Source organism: Simochromis diagramma, unplaced genomic scaffold (genome assembly GCF_900408965.1).
Source record: "Simochromis diagramma unplaced genomic scaffold, fSimDia1.1 OVJJ01000302.1, whole genome shotgun sequence".
Classification (NCBI taxonomy): Eukaryota; Metazoa; Chordata; class Actinopteri; order Cichliformes; family Cichlidae; genus Simochromis; species Simochromis diagramma.
In genome coordinates this window covers 1,785,044-1,801,305 of record NW_024386792.1, presented here as the reverse complement: position 1 = coordinate 1,801,305, position 16,262 = coordinate 1,785,044, and positions in this window count along the sequence as shown.

Below are 16,262 nucleotides of genomic sequence, written 5' to 3'. Positions count from 1 at the left end.
CTCTCTTTCTTTCATTCTTTCTCCCTGTCCTATCCCCCAGTCATGTCTGTCCCGTCTGTAACAACCGAAAATCAGATAAAATAAATACATAATTATAATAAAGGTCAATCAAATGGACCAATATGGTAAGGCCATGATGATCCAATTGGTAAAGTAAATCCGCTTGGCATCTTTCTTGGCCTTCAGACAACAATTCTGAAGGCTAAAGATCCAAACGGGACAGGCAAAAAAAAAAAAAAGAAAAGCAAAGAAAAGAAAAGGGGAGTTTTTCCTTCCAACTGTCACCAAAGTGCTTGCTCGTAGGGAAATGTCTGATGGGGTTTCTCTGTATTATCAAGTCTTTACCTTACAATATTAGGCAACTTAAGGCAACTGTTGTTATGATTTGGTGCTATATAAATAAAACTGAATTGAATTGAATCAAAATGCTTTAATGTTTATGGTTGTCTGCACTTTGTTTAAAAGTTAAAAAAAGAACACATTTTAAATTGTATTTTCAGGCACTTTGTGACTGGCAGCTTCTTGCAAAAGCACTTGCTCCCGAAGCTTTAGCTGAATCTACCGAAAACACAACAAGGATTAAAAAACTCTCTACATCAAATAAACTGAGGGGATAAACAGTCTCAGTGGAAGTGTGGCTGCAGAGAAGCCATTCTTAAGGAAGACTGAAAATAATCACCAATAGATCTTATAATGAATCCATATTTGAAATTTTCCCTTTAAATTTCTGTTAGTATGTATGAAGGAAGTCAGGAGAAGGATTACCAGCACCAGAGATTTATAGCACCCGTTGGGGATCTGCCCTGAAATACCATCTGGAAAGGATCTAGTTGGCAGCAACTTCATCTTTTCCACAAAACAGTAATTTCAAATACACTGCCAATGCAGTGAAAGCATACCTGGATTAAAAAATACACACTAAAAGGACCAATATCAGTCATGGATTGGCCTCCCCAGTCTCCAACAATACAGAAGCAGTATGAGGTCATCTTCACTGAGAACCAACCAACATCCAAAGAACAGCTTTGAATGTCCTTCAAGAAGCCTGGAGAAGTTTTCCTGAAGTTTTCTTAAAGAAATTAGAAGAAAGCTTGTCTAAGACAGTCCAGCGTGTGCTGAAGAATAAAGATGGTCATACCAAATATTGACTTTCAAGCATTTGTTTTGCCATATATTATATAGTATTTCAATAAATGCTTCCATAATCTCAGCACCTGAGCAGAATGTCAGTGCACTTTGTAACCTTCAACTTGTTTATTTGTTTAGTAGGTGCAGGAGAACTGGCAGGCCAAACAGTTGTGCTCCTAATTTTTTGGCACTCCAAAATCTCACTTCATCAAAGTACACAGATGATAGCAGCCAGCTGTCTTATTCGCCGTTTGGAATAGGTTGCTTCTCAAGAACTCACTTCAGAGGTAAATAACAGTAGTTGAGGAGCTTCATAAATAGATTTTCTTACATTTTCAGTCCCATTAAGATTGAGTGGGAACATCTGTGTCTGGCAGATGCTAGGTTTTAATTCTGTGTGTGAAACATAAATGTTGTGATGTGTTCTCAGTACGGGATGAGTGGTCGACCTTGAAGCACAAACACTCTGACTGACTGTCGAAATGCGTATCACGTGGATTTCCCTGCGGTCTCTATTGGAATGTGAGATCATGCTCAGTAGTGTCTGCTTCATCATAACTTCGGGCTTGACTTCTCATGCAATAAATCTGTGAATCATGCAGTGAACCCTGAAGTGATCAATGTAGGTCACATCAAGATGGTCAGTATCTTGTCCTGTCCATAAAACAGCACAGAATATAAAGTGCATATGAGCTGACCTAATTAAACAAGTTTTTTTGTTTTCCAGAAAAAAATATACTTATTCAAGAACATTGTACATATTATGTATTTAAATGGTTCTAACCTGTTACTGTAATGCACATTAGTTTTTTTTTTTTTTTTTATCTATCATTCCTTTTATGCCTAAATGGTATCAATATCAACAATGAAGGTAGCAAACATAGTTTTAATTAGCTCTTTATGGCATTATTATCAGATCAAGCTATTGACCTTGAAGGTAAAACCAAAGCTCAAATGTATCATGACATTTGACCTTTTTAATGTAGTACTTTCTACAAGTTGACAATAGACAAGGCTTTTTGTCAATTTTTGACCAATAAATCAGTAAATTGGAGACCTTGAAGACCGTGGTTAATGTAAGCCAAATTTTATGGATTGTTGGCATAACCCTAAACTACACCCCAATATAGTTTTATTTACATAGACTCCCTCAAGTCCACCATCAGGGCAGGGCCTTTCTCTGTGGAATTTGCATATTCTCCCCATTCTCTCCAGGTACTCCAGCTTCCTCCCAAGGTCCAAACATGTGCCCTTTAGGTTAATTTGTGATTCTAACTTGCCCATAGGTGTGAATGTGAGTGTGAATGGTTGTTTTTTTCTCTGTGTTAGCCCTGCATGAGACTGCTGACCTGTCCAGGATGTACCCCACCTTTCGCCCTGTGGTAGTTGCCATAGGCTCCAGCACCCCTGCAGCTCTGATAAGAATTACTGTATAAATACTACAGTTGCAGTTTATCACACCATCCAGCACTGGAACTGCTCCCTCTTTCTTATTCCATCATCCACACTGCTCCGTCTCAGTCTGCAGACCCTTACCTCCTCAGCTCTGCGCCTCAAGCATTCTGCTCTGAATTTCACTCTACTTTCTCAGATTAGTGCTCCTTTGGAACCGGCTCATCCCAGTTCTTCACTCGTTCCTCATTCACCTCTATAACCCATCTGTGACCTGTTCACCCTGCAGTAATTACTCATCTTTTATCTGACTACAGTCTAGTCTAGCATATCTGACTAGCTCTTGCTCACATTATAGCAGCCTTCACATGTATGAGTGTAAAGAAAATGTGTTGCTAGGGAACCATGCAATATGCATCATGGTTGGTTATATATTAATTCAGAATTTGGTTGGTTATGTTTTTCATTGTTGTTTAATGTCTAGCTTTTTTAGCATTTGAACCTTGAAATTAAAACTCCATGTCCCATATCCCTTGTCACAAGAGGATTTTCCTTTCCAGTGAGTTTGATTTTTATCTCAGACAAGCCCCCAATTTATGTCCATTCATGTTACATGAAAAAGGCATCCACATTTGTTGTTTATGCCCAATTCTAAGCCTACTACCAGAATGTTTCAGTGGAACATCTGATCTACGGTCTTCAGACCACAGAACATTTTTCCAATCATTTATTGTCAAGTTTTCATAAGCCCATGTGAATTTTACCAACTGTTTCTCGTTCTTGGTTGACAGTTTCTTTCTTTTTCTTCCCCATTCTATTACTTACTTTGAACTTCAGTATATTATCTAAAATCTGAGCTCCTGCCAAGTGATTAGATATTTCCATTATTGAGCAGTTGAACAGGTGTACCTAATGAAGTGGCTGATGACTGTATATGAGAAACTAACTACAATTTTCAGGAAGTAAGCATTAATTTTACAAGATACTCAATGTAATATTTAACAGAATTTATTCCACTGCTTTTTTTTTCCATTTAAATCACTAAGATTAAGGTACCACAGCACAAACTTTTATTATATACAGGAGGTGTAAAGCATCCTGGGCTGTGCATTTTTACAATAGTGGAGGCTGAGAGTCAAAGCTATTTATCAGCAAGGCAAGATAATCTTAGTGTGCGTGCCTGTCTCCACTGATGGTTTGATTGGTGTCACATTGGATTGTGCAAGTTCCTGAAAGGTTAGAAGTTGTGACGTCAAAGGAGTCAGCAGGATAATCTCAGTTATTATGTTTGAAAGCCCATTTTCACATAATCTTTTGTTCTGCACATATTTATAACTGGGAGACATCAGTCAGATCCATGTCCATGAGCTCATGCGATGTAGTCATTCAAAACTGCAAGGATCATAAAACTGAAAACCGTGTGGAGTCACCCATCACCACAAACAGATGTTTTTTTGCTTAAATGCCGCATGACTCCTGACTGCAGCTTCTAGCTATCAATGTAAAGAGATTACAAATCACTATGAAAAATCTGATACAAATATGTTTCATATGGAAGGGTAAGCTGAAATTTGAAAATATACCCTCACCCAATATACCCTCTGCAGTGTGAGCTGTGCAAAGGAAGATAAGAATAGCTATAGGGGGGGAAAAAATCAAGACTGCAAAGCATTAATGGTGATGAATGAGACTAATATGGCTTCATATACATTCATCACTGTCCATGTAGTCAGAACTAAATTTGATTAATGTCAAAGATACCTCATAAGGTCCACACAATGATAATGACTTTATGAAAACTTAAAATACTTCAAAGGAATAAAAGTGAACATTTTGCAATCAGTAAACACTCAAAAATCCCAAAGCAAAAACATATTAAACATTTTTATTACTTGAAATCTTTACAATAATCCTCCAGGCAGCAGGTACATCATGTACTTGCTTTTGTTTTTTTTAACCAAAACTCTTAAAGAAATTTTAGTGCATTTGCGCAGTACTGATATTTTCAGAAATAGTACCGTCGCTTTCTGATGATGGGTTATTAGGCATAAAAAACTGAATAACGTGTATATATAAAATATAATATATTCAGTAAAATGAAAGTCTTGATTCTCTATATATGACACAAGCAACAACTTTAGGCCTTGTGCAAGGCACTTTATACCCGGTCAGTGGCATCCTATACAGGACTGAGTTAATTCATCACTGTTATGTCTTTACAAATGGCCACATCAAAGTGAGGACGACTCCAGAACAAGGGAAAAGGTCATAGAGACAAAGCCTTGGCATCCTCCTCATTTAGGTTGCGGGCGTTCACTGGTGGCTACATTAAACACTGGCAGGTTTTTTTTTCTTTAACTGTGGCATCTTAAAAAGTCACACTGCAGCATTGTCAAATAACCAGTTAATTCAGCTTTTTAAAAAAAAAAACTATGTGAAAAAATTATTTGGACATGCCTTCCTTTAATTGTGACTTTATTAATATCTTGTGTGAGCCGTTATATCTGTGATAAGCTCCAACAAAAAAGTCCCATTTCTGATTAGATAACAGGGGTCTCTTTTTACCTAATTATATCTATTTTGTATAATAACCGCTGTAGCAGTTTTCTGCCAGGTGAATGCAATTATGTTCAGCTGAATCAAGGTAATGAATATTTTTTATTAGAGCCTTTATTTATTCAGAAAGGTGAACAATGAAAGCAATTTCTTTCTTTCTTTTCCTTTTCTTTTTTTAAGAGTGCTTTCTCCAGAGAGTCAATTCAGCAGTAATCTCCATTACGCAGTTATTTACCAAAGGACTAACAACTGACGGTTAGCAGAGATAAATGCTTGATAATCACACCATGACCTTGTCATTGTAGCTGTTAATGTGCAATAGAAGCGAGTGCCTGACTGATTTGTGAAGCGCTGGAAAGTATCGCCTTTTATGGTTAGGTGGTTGGAGCAAGAGAACTAGGATGAGAAATCGAGATGGACACGAGGTAAAACGGCGTATGTATTTATTTAGGTGGAATATTATTTCACCTGCAGATGAGGAGCCAGATACCTCTACTCATTATCATCTCAGGCCTATTCAACTGTAGTTAATGTAGGTAACTGAAATATGAGTACCCTTAAACTGTTTTGATTTAAAATATAGGATAAGCTGACGCATGATCTCATCTTCTATAAGCCAAGCAGATGGTCTGATTTAGTCCAGCAAATTAAGCATGAGTGACAATTATACACAAATCTGAATCAATCAAAATAAACAGAGCTCATCTGGCCGAATTTGACTCCCAGACTAAATATTTCTCTGCTGTCTTTTGTTGCTGCGTCACACGTCACTCACCAGCCTCTCCATGATGTGCTGTGAAGTTTTCCTTTCCAAACTGACAGTTCAAATAAATGCAAAAGTGAACTTAGATGAATTTATTAATATCAAATTATACTGGGGTAATTTCTCAATGTTCAAATGGAGCCGAATATTTTTTTCCAATGTCCAGCACAGGCCACAAATAAGAAAGTTCAGCAGACAGTGAAGGAGCTGGAGGACAAGAAGTCAAGCGTGACAGCAGTTATTCTAATTCAAGCTTTAATGAAAGGAAAACAAATTGCTTCGCAAGGAAACAAAGCCACTGGTTAAAAAGGACCCTGAAGCAAAATTTTTCATTTCCATCTTTGGAGAATGTGTTTACATTTTGGACAAGAGTGTGTTGAAGAGAGGGGGGTAGTTGATAGTTGAATGGTCACTAAAAGTCTTCAGCATATATGGAGCTAAAGCCGATAAGGATTAAGTCCTGCTTTAACCTTTGTGGCGCTTTAGCCTCGGTCCTCTTGTGCATTTTAGGCTCTGCTAATAATTCTGCTGCTTTGCTTCTCCGCACACTCCTTCACTCTGAAAATGGTAATCGCACGCTGCTTTGGTGTGGAGCAATTTTAGAAGCCACGCCATCCATCTGCTTGCACTTCAAGCCATTCGTTCCTCTTTTTTTTGTGTGTGCGGAAAAACCTCAGGAGCTTGTGACGAAACCAGTCTTGGAGAACTTGATAAGGTGTAAAAAAACAACAACAACAAACAAAAAAAAACCCCCCACTTTTCTTTTCCACTGGATTAGAGAGAACATGCAGAGAGGTCACTTATCAGTGTTTATCCTCTTCGGTGTTCAGCTTGAGCCAAATTGATGACTTGACTGATAATAGCACAACTGAGCTTTTGTTGTAACAATCTCAACACAACCGTGATCATCTTTTTATATATGAAAAACCAGCTTAGAACGTGTTTAACATTACGATGAATATGGAAAATACATGTTTTAATGATAATGAACATTTCTGAGATTCAGAGATGGCATGAAGCAAATCTCTGTATTTGTGTTCCAGCGCCTTAATAAAACAGAGTTTCAGTTGTGTGTGGGTCTATTTCTGTGTGTGTGTGTGTGTGTGTGTATGTGTGTGTTTGACCTAACAAAACGTAAAGCGAACTAAGTTTATTTTAATAGCCAACAATTACACCTGCAGATAAACACAATAGCATTGTTTTACAAAAGGTCAAAAGTAGAGTTGGATCCCTTCTTGTATTAACTGAGCATCAGGATACTCACAAAGAATACACAAAGAATAATCTCAAGACAGTCTCTCAAATAACAAAGCAAAGGGCTTGACTATAAACAGAGCTACATGAGAAACAGTGCCTCACGAGCTGAGTAACTTCCTCTTTATTGTTAGAAGTAGAATAAATAGTATTAGTAGAATAAATGGTAGAATAAAGCTATTCTTGAACACAAACGTTCCTCTCCACCATAAGAGAAATAAGCAAGTACAGAATTTGCTGTATAATACATCAAGAATCCAGTCGTGGTCTCAGAGTGGAAGTAATGTCGCACTACTTGAAGGAAAACAAAGCCAAATGCTTAGGCTGGGCTAAAGGTCAATTCATGCTTTCATATTTACATGTCTGCAAGGAACTGTAAGGGGTTATTTTGCTTTTTCTTTGAGTCCATGCACACGTCTCTGCATGCAGCCTGAAAATATTAAGCACATAGTGGGATTACACTCCAAGCATGCCGACTGCACGGTCACCAAGAACACATAGAGGATTGAGAAAATTTGGCCTTAATCCACATTTTTGTAATTAATTTGTTAAAGAGTTGTAATTAAAGTAGTTGCTGCCAAGCAAGTTTGACTTTTAAATATTAACCACTGTGCTTGAGATAGGGTGTCAACAAAATACAGTTGTGGGCTTTTTCTTAGCACCTGGCACACCTGTCTGCATCTGTAATGAGATGCTATAATTTCTTGGTCAGACTTCCAAAAGTGCTTCCACAGGAGCCCCGTGGATGTTTTGTGTGTTTCCTTGTTAAATGAGAGGGGCAATGCAACAGATCTACTATAGCAGACCTGGACCAAGGTTGTAAATGGAATCTACATTCAAAGTCACCTCACATGTCTGTGAAAACCATGAACTGACCTCCACAAGTACATTTCACAGTGGATAGCCAGGGAAAAGGTCCCAGTCTAGTTATTGGGAAGGAATAAGGAATTCTGGCAGCAACAGAAGAAGAAGGGCCAATAAGAGGGGAAGAACATAACTAAGAATGATACCTCAGCGTATCAAAACTACAGTGAAACATGGCGGGGGGAATATTCAGGTCTGGGGGGTGTTTTACCTTCACTGGTGTTGGTTACCTTTACTGAATTAGCTCCACACTGGCCGTGGTGAAATAGCACTTCATTTTTCAGAGACATACTGCACTGTTGGTAGGGAAACCGACTCCAAACACACTTCAAAGCTTTGCATGAACTACTTGAAGGCCAAAGCGGTTATAGAATTTCCTCCACAGCCACCTGATCTCAACCCCACTCACTATTTGTCGGGAGATTTGAAGCCTGACAAAACCAAACATTCCTGGCATGAAGTTCTTTGGAGCGTTGTCAGATCATGTGAGAGAATATGTGCTGTGGGGGGGAAAGCTGTGGAGTGCAAAAGGATTAATTCCTTGATGAATAATAAAAACTCAGCAAGCTTAAATGATAATAATGATAATGACCAAATACAGTTTTTAGAAAGTCGCTGCTTTCAAAAGCACAGTCTAACACACGGATATGCAGAATTAGAAGAAGAAGAACAGGTAAAAGTCTAGATAGTTAACATTCAGTTGCTCAAACATCCATTTACGTCTAATCCTTCTTTGGACTTCTCATCAGCAGTTTCTGCAAATTGTTTTGACCCCAATCCAACACCTTTGTTTACCCTGAGCTTCCTATAATTGAAACTTAATCATGAGCATGTCCAGAAACTCTTGTGATTAATGAGAAATGAATATAGAGAGATTATTTTGGAGTCAAGGTACAAAAGGGACTGATATACTGAGCTGTGGATGGCTTTTAAGTCTTACCCCCACTGTAGTAAAATTGGAGCCATGACCCACATTTCAAACAATTTAGCAGCGAGATTAAGTACTGGTGTACTTCAAAGGAAGTGAAGAATGCGTGGCCGTTGTGCCTTGAGCATTGTGCACCGGTGCACCTCAAAGTTGGTGGCTACCTACCCCTCACATTTCTGCGCGAACGGTGAGTTAGCGGGCACTGGGGTTTATTTTAACATGGAAGAATGCCTTCTGTGTTGCGACACTGATATCCTTGGCTGATAGTTTTGGTATATTTTCTGAGCTGTCTGATTATTGCTTCTCACTGATCCCCATTTTCAGTTTGGCCTTCTTCTAGACAGCCAATCTGTCGCTTTTACTCAGTCTTATATCTTATTTGCTTTCCCATCAATCAGATTTCACTTGATTCCTTTTCAGCTTTTTCTCCCTTCACGTCCCCCTGCATCTTTCCTCGCTGGACAACACAATCCTTATTTATTGCTTATTATTACTTACTGTCTAATGCGGGCATTTGTTTGATGTGAAAATTGGCGGAATCAAGGATGATTGAGAAGAAAGTGCTGGTGTGGTGTATGTGTGCATTTGTGCAGGCATGTGTGTGTGTGGAAGAGTGACTGAAAGCAACCAATAGAAATTGTAGTGTGTCATGTTGTTCCAGAATGGCGCTCGGTCAGATCTAGGGATGCTGTCACATCCTGTCCTCATCATCGCTGGTCAGACTTTGTGTGCCAGCGAGATCTGCAAGATATTGCAGATGTAAATACTTCACCATCCTAACTATAACTTTTTCTATTGTCCTGAGCAGAGTTAGAGATAAAAGCGAAGCAACTCAGTAGGTAGAATACTTTTTGCTTTTACTAGTGACATGAACCCTTAGTTAAATAACTCTGGACAACTACATGAAAGATGGAAATAACTTCAATCAGTTTGTTCCTGGTGATGTCGTGTCACATTTCTGTTTTGATTAGTGCTTTTTCTTAAAAAATAAAAATGTTGTAGGGTCTCAAAAGACCCCAGTCAAAACGATCCAATTCTTCCATTGCAGTTTTAAGAAATGCAATTATTTCATCAGTTAATATTTGCCATAGATCCTAAATGAAGTGGAGTTATCATCTGAATTTCAGGAGCAGGACCACTCCTCCTTCAGACTATAAATGCCCCCTTCTCCAATACCCGCTGTTCTCATTCCCATGCCCCACCCTTCCCGCCCTTTCTTTCCCTCTCTTCTCCTCTTCTCTCCTCCTCCCTTCTTTCATTCACCTCTCATTAGTACACAGGGGTTCTGCCCAGCCCGTGAGCCGTCGCCACTCCCCTTTGAAGCCTTCTCCAAACCGCAGCACCAGTTCATACTCCCTCATCCCTCTCCGCTTATCGTTCAGAGGATGTGGTCCCAGCTAGTGAAATTAAGTAATCATCATCATTATTATGATCTGGAAGGGGAACTCCCATGATTTAAAGTTATCAGAATGTTGGAGATGCACCAGATCTACCAAAGATGACTGACTCGTGCCCTGGACATACCACACATGAAAAAACAGAGCTGGTGATTCTGCACTGTAAAGCCCAGACTTCACTTCACCCCTACTAGGAGTGAAGTGCTGACGTGACTGTTCAACAGTCAGCTGGAAAATTGGCTTGAAAAAGATGTTTTGCTCCCAAAAAAACAGATAAAAAAGGTAGAAACTGTCTACTCCTCCATTTAATCAGTTAATGTTTGCTATAGATTCTTGATTAAAGTAAGTACTCATCATCATTGTCACATATTAGCATGCCCTGAACATAGCATGAGGCAAATGTTTGTACTGCTTGTGGTTTGTTTTTAGCTGTATTTCTTGGCACAATGGTGGATACTGGTCTCCACCTGGGCTGTTCTTCGTCAAAGATTTGATTCATAGATTTGCAGATGATGTGGTTCTCTTGGCTCGGTGTGCTCATCTCTTCATCAAGAGATGAGCAGCTGAGTGTGAAGCAGTGGGAATGAGAATTAGCACCTCCAAGTCAGAGGCCATGGTTCTCAACTGGCAAATGTTTAAACTCCTCTACTCTGGGTAGTGACTGTAAGAACTGCATAAATTAGCTTCTCTGTCTCAGAGTAGAGCCACTACTCCCCACATCAAAACTGACTGTTTCTACATACGTTTGTGAAAGAATTATTTGCTCTCAGGAGCACTGGTACTGTGACAGGACGCCTCCTGTGCAACAAATGCAAGTTGTGAAATTTTGTCACTGCTAAATATTCCGTAGTCAGCTGTTAGTGATTTTATAACAAAGTGGAAGCAATTGGGATCGTCAGCGCCTTACCCATGAAGTCGTAGGCCACATAGAATCACAGAGCGGGGTCGGCGGATGCTGAGGTGCATTTATTTGCGAGAATGTCTCATGACAGTGACATAAGCGAGTGCGACATTCGTGACAACAGCTGTGTGCAGATCAACAATGGATCATATATCAAGTGTGGGAGAGAGTATGAGCGTGCAGCGTTTAAAGCGTGGAAGTACTGACCTTACTTTGAGTTTGATTCCATAAAAAGTGACAAAAACATTAGTGTCCGCTGTTCACTGTATGGGAAGAAAACTTCTTTTTACAGCGAAAAAAACCCCTAAACTTCCAAGCAAGCAAGTGCGCTACGACATAATGGGAAATTCACAGAGAAACTCGCGGATTCTTCCACTGACCGCTGCGGCACACCTGCACCAGGGTAAACCTCCGCCTATCCTACTCCTGCTTTACAGGTGAAAATAGAGCAAAAAGACCGCTAGTGTTTGATTTTATTTATTTTCTGCTGTGTTTTACTTGCATCTATTTGAAAGAGTGAGTGTAAACACAAAAAATATTTTATTTTATGTGCTGGAATGTGCAGAAAATAGGTTGAAATATTAAACAAATTTCTTCCAGTCAGAGAATGTTTCATATAATTAAATTTTTGCTTGATGCATAAAGTTAAAAGATTAAAACTAAAAAAACAAGTTAAAAAAAGAGACTTTTCCATTTGATTACATTTTGTATGATGGATTATGCAGAAAAAGCAGAACTGGGCTGAAAGATCTATCGCTTTATCACCTCTTCAGGTTGTAAATCGTGTTTTTAAAAAGTAACTAAGTAACTAAGTAATTAATTACTTTTGAAAATAAGTAATCAGTAAAGTAACGGGATTACTTTTTTGGGGGAAGTAATCAGTAATTAGTTACTGATTACTTTTTTCAAGTAACTTGACCAACACTGCCCCCAACAGAGCCAAAATCGACAAGAAAAAACGTCGTGTTTTAGCCAACCCACCTTTTGTCAGTCAGATTTTCCATTTACACCGTTAGTATAGTGAATATCTGCTAAATTTAAGATTAGATGCAAACAGCTTTATATCCCTACAACCTTGGAACCCAACACTGGTGCTGGAGTGAGTGAAGCTTCACTCAACAGTACTCCATTGTTTTTAATGGGTCCTTTAATTAGCATGAAATACTTGAAAGTTAAATTGGTAGTCTGTGGCTCATATGAATGATTTATTGGTAACATACAAGAAAGCACTTAAAATCATAATAATACAAGGATTCATTGTGTATAACCAGACGCCTGTGCTTCAGTAGATCAGGTGCATAACATCACCAGGAATTCAGATATTTAAATTTTATCTTTTATGCATTGCCAATGTCAGATTATGCACATTAACTGTGTTTCTGTTTTCCTTTCAACGTTCAATGATATGGCTTTTAATGCCCTTATTAGTGGTAACTGGTTAGTTCAGATTTTCTTTCAGACTACACCAGCATCATTCTAAGTTTTATCATTTTTCTGAAACTGCCCTTGTATTACTTTTTCATTTAAAGTCTGTCTGTGGCACTCAGATCCAATCCAATTTCTTCCTGTGAGGTCAAGTTAGGTTTGTTGTAGAAAAGAATTAATGATTTTTTTAAAGGATGAGGAATTTTCCATCAAGAAATAAAACAACACAAGAGAGAAAAAATAAAATTAAACATGCACATGTTGGAACTTTTTTCAGCTGCAGTTAATACGCCTTTGGTCTCTTGATGGAAGTATAATGCTGTAAGCTTGATCCTTTAAATCTCTATTTTACCTTTAAATTTCATGTTCTGGCTGTTTCTGTGCGAAACGATACCTTATAAGGATCACAGAACATGACGAAAAATAAGGGAGCTGGCACAAATGTAGCAGAAGCCTAACCAGCAATGCACCACCTGGCAAACATATGTGATCTAAGCCTGCTAGAGTGCCTGTTTGTTCATGATATTACTGTGACTTCATATTGTGAGTCATAGGAAGTGGAAAAATGAAACCTTATTTGGACAGCAGGTCACTCTGTGTTGCTATACTCTAAACTTGAGAAAATCCCGAGGATTTTTAAGCAGGTCAGTTCAGGTCTGCCACATCAAGGAGACGAGAGACTGCTGAGAGATTACGATGCCTTGTGCCATTTGCAAACACGACAGCCATTTGGCAGCTTTGGGGGACACTGCTCGTCTCACACTCAGATTGATCTTGTCATATGTAAATCAATGTCATTTGAGTTTTTAATTTAAATATGTTTCGGAATTTAGATTTTTTTTTTTCTCCATTGTCTTTCTGCATCTGGCTTTCACTGTTGGCTGTTGCTAAGATTGGACACATGGTGCTAATTAAGGATTGTTAAAGGAACATTGCATACATTAATAACGTGTCATTCAAATATAAAGATGCAGAGAATCTGAAACTCACAGGCTGCACACGTGCTGAAGACAGCTGTCAGTCACATCGACATGAAGCTGCTGGGCAGTGATACAGAAAAACATGTAGATACAGTCTGCTGTGTGTGTTTGTCTCTCTCTCCCTCTGTCTGACACACACACACGCACACACACACACACACACACACAGAACCAACTCCTCCTTGTCTTTGTTTTGCACTCTAGAAAAACCATACACTACTGCCACTCTCTGGGCGTTAGTTTGAACTGCACTGTATTCGTGAGCAGTGTGGTCTCTCTGATCTCGGAGTATACAGTACAGATGTGTTTCTCTGTCAAGTAGCAGGATTTCATTACACGTTCAGCAAAACCTGAATTTTGAAGGAAAAGGGGAGAAAAAAAAGCTGTCTTCACATTTCTCCTCTGGTTTCATTTCATTTCGTCAGAGATCCCCATGAGGCACACGCACATCTCGGATAAAGCTTGCTGACATTGAAATGTGATAGGAGTCTTTTATGTTGTTTTTATTGTTAGTTCACAGAGTTTTGCATTGCACCTCAATCCATACTTCGCAGCTTTGTACTCCATCTCAGTGCCTGATCTAAATGCGAGCGACCGAGTACGCAGCATGTGTCGTACCTGACTGTTGATCCAGGGCTTCTGGTTGGGGAACATTCTGACTTGTGTGGTGGGCACAATATTGTCAACACAGGTGCTGATGTACCCAGTCACATAGCAGTTCTCCATAGCGGCTGCAGTTTGAAACACACCCCAGCCTGCAGGATGCTCTCAGACTCTGGGGTCCACAGTTTAACAGGTCTGATGACAGGGTTGGATTGTTTTAGTTTCTGCCTGTAAAATATTCAAAGTAACTGCAATTCACTCCAAAAGCCTTTTCAGTGTTACGTGGGAGGGTGCTGTCAGACTTCTAACCTCAGTATTACAACAACAACAACAACAACAACAAAACTCCTGGCCTTTCTGTCTGTGAGCTGTCTGCAGTTTAACCAGCAATTTAAACTGAAACAATATTTAAACTCAGAAAAAAACCCTACAAATTAGCCATATTTTGTTTCTTTTTGTCTTGTGAATCATCTCACAACCACTCAAATTCATCTTGCAACCCTGTGCACGGCCCAGTTATGAACCTGTGCTATTTTGGCAACTGCACATGTACTTTGAACTGTCTGTTGTCCCTCTTCAGCAAACCTGCCTTTGCACACTTTAGAAACATTTGAACTTTGGCGAACTCAGAGTTAGTATTACGTCTGCAGAGCAGGAAAAAAAAAGTTGTTCACAGAGAAAAAACCACAAAGATTTTACAGCGACAATCTAAAATATTGTTGAAATTATTACGTGACTGCAGTGTGCTGTAAAATAAAAGCAGCCAGGGTGTACATGATGAGGTTACTTCAGCAGATTAATGGGGTCAGTCTTCTTTCCAGGTCTTCTATCATACCAAACTTACTTTGTTTTATACAAAAATGCCCAATAAAGTGAACAGTTGCTCGAGGCTACTGTAAGATTAAATTGATCTTGACAGTCTTTACAGCCAATGTGGTTTCAAACTTCAACAACATCACACTGTATGATGATGTATCACATACTTTTCTATTTATAGTTTTATTACAGTGTTTTGATACTTTAATTTATTGCATATTATGAGCTCAGTTTGAGTAAATGTATGTGTTATTGTTATAAAGGTGTCCTGAAAAGTCATCTCTTATAATCCATCTATACTCGAGCCCCACATAAAGCTCCTCTATCTCAGCCATTTATTAGAGATCCTCAGATAAATGAACTCTTCCTGCTTCATTTAGAGCTCGGGCACCTCAGCTCTGCTCATTGATTAGAGATGTGCTCAATAATTCAAAAAATAGCATTGGGAAAGAAGATGCTATTCATCATCAGTCAAGTCATTTGGGTGTTAGGCAATGACCCTTGCAGGCGCACCTGCTAAATCATTCGATGACATAATGAATGGGGTCATTTGTAACTGTATCATGCTGTGATTACCTATTCTTACAAAGGAGCCTTTTTGACCTCAATTCTGATTTAGTGAGTTTTGGTCTTGATACTCGAGAGCCTGAAAGTACACCGAGGAGAGTTTTAGAAGTTTTAGGAAAAAGTTTTAAGGACAAGTTTTTAGACGTGTGCTCAGAGCTGGAATGACAGAACCAACAACGCTAAACAAAAGATGGATTTAGCCCAGAAGTACCTTAAACCTGACCCATAACCAACAGGAGGGGGGGAATCGCCTAGTTTTATAGCAGTCTATAAGAAAATGACCCAAGGCTAACTTTCTCTTTGACCACAGCAAACACTTTCCTGATTAGGTTTATGGACTCTGGTTATGAATTCACTATGATCTTCATTTTGTACATTTATGGTCACATCAGTGTCCACAAGAACAATACATAAAGGTATACTTTGGAGCAGGCCAGCCTTGTGATTGAGCAGAACTATGATCAGGCAGAGTATCTCAGTTCCACAGTCCACGCTTCCATGACGGTGGCTGTGTCGGCCGTTTCCATGAAGTCTACAGCCTCAGCTTGACTCGAGGCTACAGACGTGGCTGCACGAATGTGGCTTGTGAGCTGATGGATGATGTGGAAATTGACCGTTTCATATGTGCATCTCTCATATGTCCAAATGACTCTTTGAAATGATCCCAGAAAAACACAGTTTAAGCAAC